This window comes from Aethalodelphis obliquidens, unplaced genomic scaffold (assembly GCF_003676395.1).
Source record: "Aethalodelphis obliquidens isolate GAN/ISIS:26980383/991018 unplaced genomic scaffold, ASM367639v1 scaffold12, whole genome shotgun sequence".
NCBI lineage: Eukaryota > Metazoa > Chordata > Mammalia > Artiodactyla > Delphinidae > Aethalodelphis > Aethalodelphis obliquidens.
The window spans coordinates 24,295,103-24,300,553 of NW_020837956.1; the positions used below are offsets into that span (position 1 = coordinate 24,295,103).

At 46.7% G+C, this 5,451-nt stretch overlaps 1 long non-coding RNA gene across 1 annotated transcript; it reads left to right on the forward strand.

Moving 5' to 3' along the window:
* Positions 1 to 635: 635 nt before the first annotated feature.
* LOC113624143 (uncharacterized) lies at positions 636 to 4,432 on the forward strand. Its single transcript, XR_003434240.1, has 3 exons — positions 636 to 858; positions 2,622 to 2,743; positions 3,746 to 4,432. It is a non-coding gene; the product is annotated as an uncharacterized LOC113624143 (long non-coding RNA).
* Positions 4,433 to 5,451: the final 1,019 nt, after the last annotated feature.

Genomic DNA, 5,451 nt, shown 5'->3' on the forward strand with positions numbered 1-5,451 from the left:
ACCCTGGCAATAATCACCTACTAGCTGTGTCATCTTGAGGGTGTAAAATCGTTTTCTTAACCATCCTTCTTACTAGATCTTAAGTTGTTTCCAATTCTTAGGCACCGTCAATAATGCCGTAAGGAACATTGCTATGCGTATAGCACTTTTATTCTTTTGAACTATTTCATTAGCATAAGTTCCCAGGGAGTGGGAGCATCGGGTATAAGGAAGGCTGGAGCTTTGTGGCTGTATTGTGTTTTATTAATTTAATGTTATGATACCTTTATTATTGTCTTTTCCAACCTACAGATTGGCTTTCTCCCAAGTGAGTGAAAATTCTCTGCTGTGCCTTTCGGCATTCAGATTCGTAGGAAAAAAACAAGGACACCTCCACCTTTTTCTACCTACACAACTTCACCTGGGATGTGAGTGGCAGAATGCAGGGGCAGCAAAGTTCAGCGAGAAGAGCTGTCACCGGCGTCACCTCCCACGGGGCCTTGGCGGGCGTCCTAGGACCTCGCCAACCCAGCTGGCGCCCACCACCTTCTCCCCGGCGAGACAAAGCAGCAGAGGCGAGGCGGAGCCTGCGACTTTCCGGAAAACGGAGCGGCATTTGCTCCCTCTTCGGGCGCTTCTTTCTGAGCGGCAGAAAGCCATTTCTAGAACACACTGGATTAGGTTAAAAAGCGGTTGAAAAACCGCCGCGTCCTTCGGATGCCGTGTTGGGGGGGTCCTGAGTGACAAGCCCCCACTTATCCGGGGCGATCACCGCCTGGGAGGCGCAGCAGGGCAAGCCCTGGGCAGCGGCTCTTCCAGAGCTTTCTGCGGGCCCTGCGTCACCCTCCGGAGTGAGCCGCCGCCGCGGGGGGGCCGCAGGTGAGCGCTTCAAGGGCGGGGCGGGCGGCCCGGGAGACGCCAAGGCCACCGGCTAGACAGCCTGCGGGGCGCCAGGGGCCAACCTTCGCCCGCTGGGGGTGTGTTATTTTATATTATTTTATCTTTATCTTATTTTATTAATTTATTTTATTATTCAAAAATTTGTTATTTTATATTTACTTAAAAATTTTTGTAGGGCCTCCCTGGTGGCGCAGTGGTTGAGAGTCCGCTTGCCGATGCAGGGGACACGGGTTCGTGCCCCGGTCCGGGAGGGTCCTGCATGCCGCGGAGCGGCTGGACCCGTGGGCCATGGCCGTTGAGCCTGCGCGTCTGGAGCCTGTGCTCCGCAACCGGAGAGGCCACAACAGTGAGAGGCCCACATACCGCAAAAAAAAAAAAAAAAAAAAAAAATTTGTATTATATTTTATGTTATTAAAAAAATAATTTTATCATTTCACTTTCTTTTTTATATTGTACTTTATTATTATTTGTTTTGTTTTATTTTATTCTTAATATAATTTAAAGTTTTCTTAATTTAATTTGATTGAGGGGGCAGTTAAGATGGCCAGATAAAATACAGGATACCCAGTTAAATTTGAATTTCAGATAAGCAACAGATAGTTTTTCAGTGTCAGTATATCCTGTTTAGTATGCCCTGTGTAGTATATGTATGTCCCAAATATTCTGTCTTGTATTTTTATTTAAATCTGGCAACCCTATTTGCAGTAGAACGCCTTTCTTTGGAGGGAATCTGATTGAGAGCCCCAATAACTCACACAGAGAAAGTGACATATTTTGTGTGGACTTGGGGTGGGCAGGAGGCAGGAGTGTGTGTCACCCAGAGCCTCTGTGGCCGGCCTGAGGAGCCCCACTGGACAGAACTGATGTGCCCAAGCTCTCTGTAGGGGCCAGAAAGCAAGATAGCAGGAATCACAGCAGGAACCCAGTACTAGCCTCTGCGGTCACTGTTTCTGTCCCCTCAGATTTTATTTTATTTTATTATTATTTTTTAATTAATTAATTTATTTTTGGCTACGTTGGGTCTTCGTTGCTGGCGTGGGCTTTCTCTAACTGCAGCGAGCAGAGGCTAATCTTCACTGCGGTGCAGGGGCTTCTCACTGCAATGGCTTTTCTTGTTGTGGAGCATGGGCTCTAGGCGTGTGGGCTTCAGTAGTTGTGACATGCAGGCTTCAGTAGTTGTGGCTTGCGGGCTCCAGAGCACAGGCGCAGCAGTTGTGGCTCACAGGACCAGTTGCTCCACGGCATGTGGGATCCTCCCAGACCAGGGCTCAAACCCGCGTCCCCTGCATTGGCAGGTGGACCCATAACCACTGCGCCACCAGGGAAGTCCACCCCTCAGATTTTAGAAGAGGACTAAGTGGCACTGCAGAGGGAACACATTGGATTTTCCCAAACACAGCCTCTGAAAATGTCCCTCGGGCTCATCTCCTGTGAGCCTTAAGCTCTGAGGGTGGGGCCCAGGTTGGTGACTGTGGGATCTGAGCAAGAGACAGACACCTCGGTTTCTCCATCTGTGAAATGGGGCTATGGCCGGGATTACACGAGATGAGTGATGGGAAAGTGCCCGGTGAACTGCAAAGCACAGGTACTCTGCTGTTCGCTTATACTTTCTCCTGTCAGCTTTACTGTGGTGTAATTCACAGACAGTAACATTCACCAATTTTAGGCATACAGTCCACTGAGTTTTGACCTATGTTTATAGTTGTGTGATCACCACAATTGCAAATATCCCTTCCTTTTAGGTCATCAAACATTTGTTGTGCATCTATGCCCTAGGGCGTGCGAGGTACTCTGGACAGAGATGACAGTCCTTTCTGGAGGAACTCAGAGTCTGGTAGAGAAGATGGATCACACATATACCTGTGTGAGAAGCACCCTCTGAAGGGAGCACACCAGGGCATGGGGGGTCCGGCAAGGTATGAGGTTACAATTGTGACTATAACTCCCTAGAGCATTTCACAATCTGGCTGCCTCTAACTCAGCCCATCAAGCTCTCAGTCCCACCCTACAAGAAGCCTGCTGGGTCTTGAATACCCCATGCACACCTTTTTGTCCTTTTTTATCTGCCAGAAGCTCATTCCTCTTCATGCTTCAAAGCCCAGCTCAAATGTTGCCTCCTCTGAGAAGTCATCCTGATTTTCCCGGTGGTTGTAGGGCAGAGTTTCGACTCCCTGCTCAGTGGATTTGGGGCCTGCAGGTGTTGAAGGTTAGAGGGAGGCCTAGTTGGAAGGGCAGCAGGGTAGGCCAGAGGATCACTTCCTCTAAACGGCAGGTGCCGAGGGCAGGGAGTGTGGGGACCGGGGCTCAGGGATGTGGTGGGGAAGGCTGAGTACCCTTCCTCCTGGACCAAGTCCACCCAGCCAATAAAGTCATGCTTCCCGCCGGGCAGGAACCAGGGTTCGGGCTGTGGGGAGTGAGTGGCGGAGGAGGCAGGTGGTGTACCTGTCAGGAACGGCCTCTGCTTACACACCCTTCTGAATCTAGGGTAGATGGTACCCATGCAAATACTTGTTCAGCAGGTGCCGAAGCTCGTACTTGTGAGGATGTGTAATGGGGGTCGATGGGCAGAGCCGGCTCAGACCCTGCCGTCTTCCCTGAGGTTCCCCCGTGCTCTGTGCCTTTCCCTGCACTAGCTCCATGGGGCGTCTCCCACTTGGAGGCTCTGAGCTCCTAGAGCCAGTGCTGGCACACCGGCTTCCTGGGCTCCTCCAGGCTCTGTCCTCCCAGAGCTGATAGTCTAGTGGCTGTAGGGCAGAAAGGTGAGACAGGAGAGTTGCTGTGGGAGCGCAAAGGGGTTCATTTCTCACCTTCCTTCTGGTCGGCATTGCCTTTTAAGTAAATCTGGAATCCATTTATTTCTTTTCAGCTGCACCGCCGCCATCCCAGCCACCATCATGTCATATCTGGATGGCCAGATGTCTCTCCACAAGCCATGACTTGTGACTTTGGTCAGTTCACTCCATGGCAGCCTGAGTGATCTTAAAACAACAACAACAACAGCAATGAAACAATTTGGTACTATTACAAAAGCTAATACACACTTATGGTAAAAATTCAAATAATAAAGGATATATGGTGAAATGTCCAAACCAGATCCCTCTTTCCCTCATCTGCAACCTCCAGACCTACTTCCCAGAGGCAACCGGTTTCTTCCGTGTACTTCCAATTCTTTTCGAGGCATATAAATGCTTTTTTATATGTGTGTGTACATAATTGCATATGTATGTATACAGGTGTGTATGTATGCAACCTTAAAAAACAAACAATGCAGACGCCCGCACCTTGCGTTTTTCACTTGCAAGTGTGCCAGAGCTTTTTCCTATTGCCAAATCCGAGGACTGCTGCCCTATTGTTCCCAGTGATTTGCTCTTATAAAAACCGCTGCAGAGCAATCAGTTCCTATAAGTGGAATTGCTGGCTTAATGGGGACGTGCAATTAAAATGTTGATAGCTATTGTCCAGTGCCTCTCAGAATGGCCTTCTGATTTCCATTTCCAGAGTGCGATTTCTCCTCACCCTCACCAACACTTCCCCATATCTTTGTCACGCGGATAGGTAAAGATCGGCAACTCCTTTTAAATTGTATTTTTAAAATTACGAGTTAGGCTGAGCTTCCAGCATATCTGTTATCCACATGAATCTCTCTTTCTGCTGAGTTGCCTTGCCTGTTCTTTCTGCTGGGTTCTTTATCTTTGGCTTTTGAGTTCCAAGCATTCTTTGTACTTAAGGAAATAGGCACATTGTCTCTCATATTGTTGCAAATATTTCTCCCAGTTTTCCAATGGTCTTTTGACTTTATTTTTGCCATGAAAGAGTTTTATGCTTTTTAGAATCAAATTAATTAATCCTTTCCTTCTCAGTTTATGGAATTAGTACCATGATTTTCTACTCTGCTGCTGCAGAAGAAATCTATTCATGCTTTCTTCTCATGCTTTCATGGTTTGATTTTTACATTTAAATCTTTGACCCATCTGTAATTTATTTTGATGTGAAGGAGAGAGGTATAGATCCACATTTAATGGTTTTCCAAATGGCTAGCCATGTTCCCAATACTATTTACTGAGTAATCCATTCCCCCCATGTAGTTCCGGCTTTATCATATTCTAAATTTCCATGTATAGTTGGGTCTACTTCTGGGCTCTGTATTGTGTTCTATTGATCTTTCTGCCTATTCTTGTATGTGTGCCAAATTGCTTTATTTACTCCAGCTTTATCATGTATATATTTTTACCTAGTGAGGTTCTGTTTTAGAAATTTATTGGCCATTTGCACTCGTTTTTTTTCCAGATGAATTTTAATGTTATTTTATCAGTGTAGTGGGTAAGCAGCCTGAAATATGTAATTACAAAGTAATTTAATCACACTGTGGTATGTGGTGTGGAGGGAAGGTACTAGGAGTTGGGGAAGTGTAATATACTGGCCCTATAGTTCAGAAGGTTATATTATATGTATGTGGCAAATGTATAGATAAATTTAAGGAAACTTCACATTTTCACAATACTGTCTTTTTGTTCAAGACAAAATGTGTCTTTCCATTTATTCGAGTCTTCGTTTTTGCTCCTCAGTGAAGTT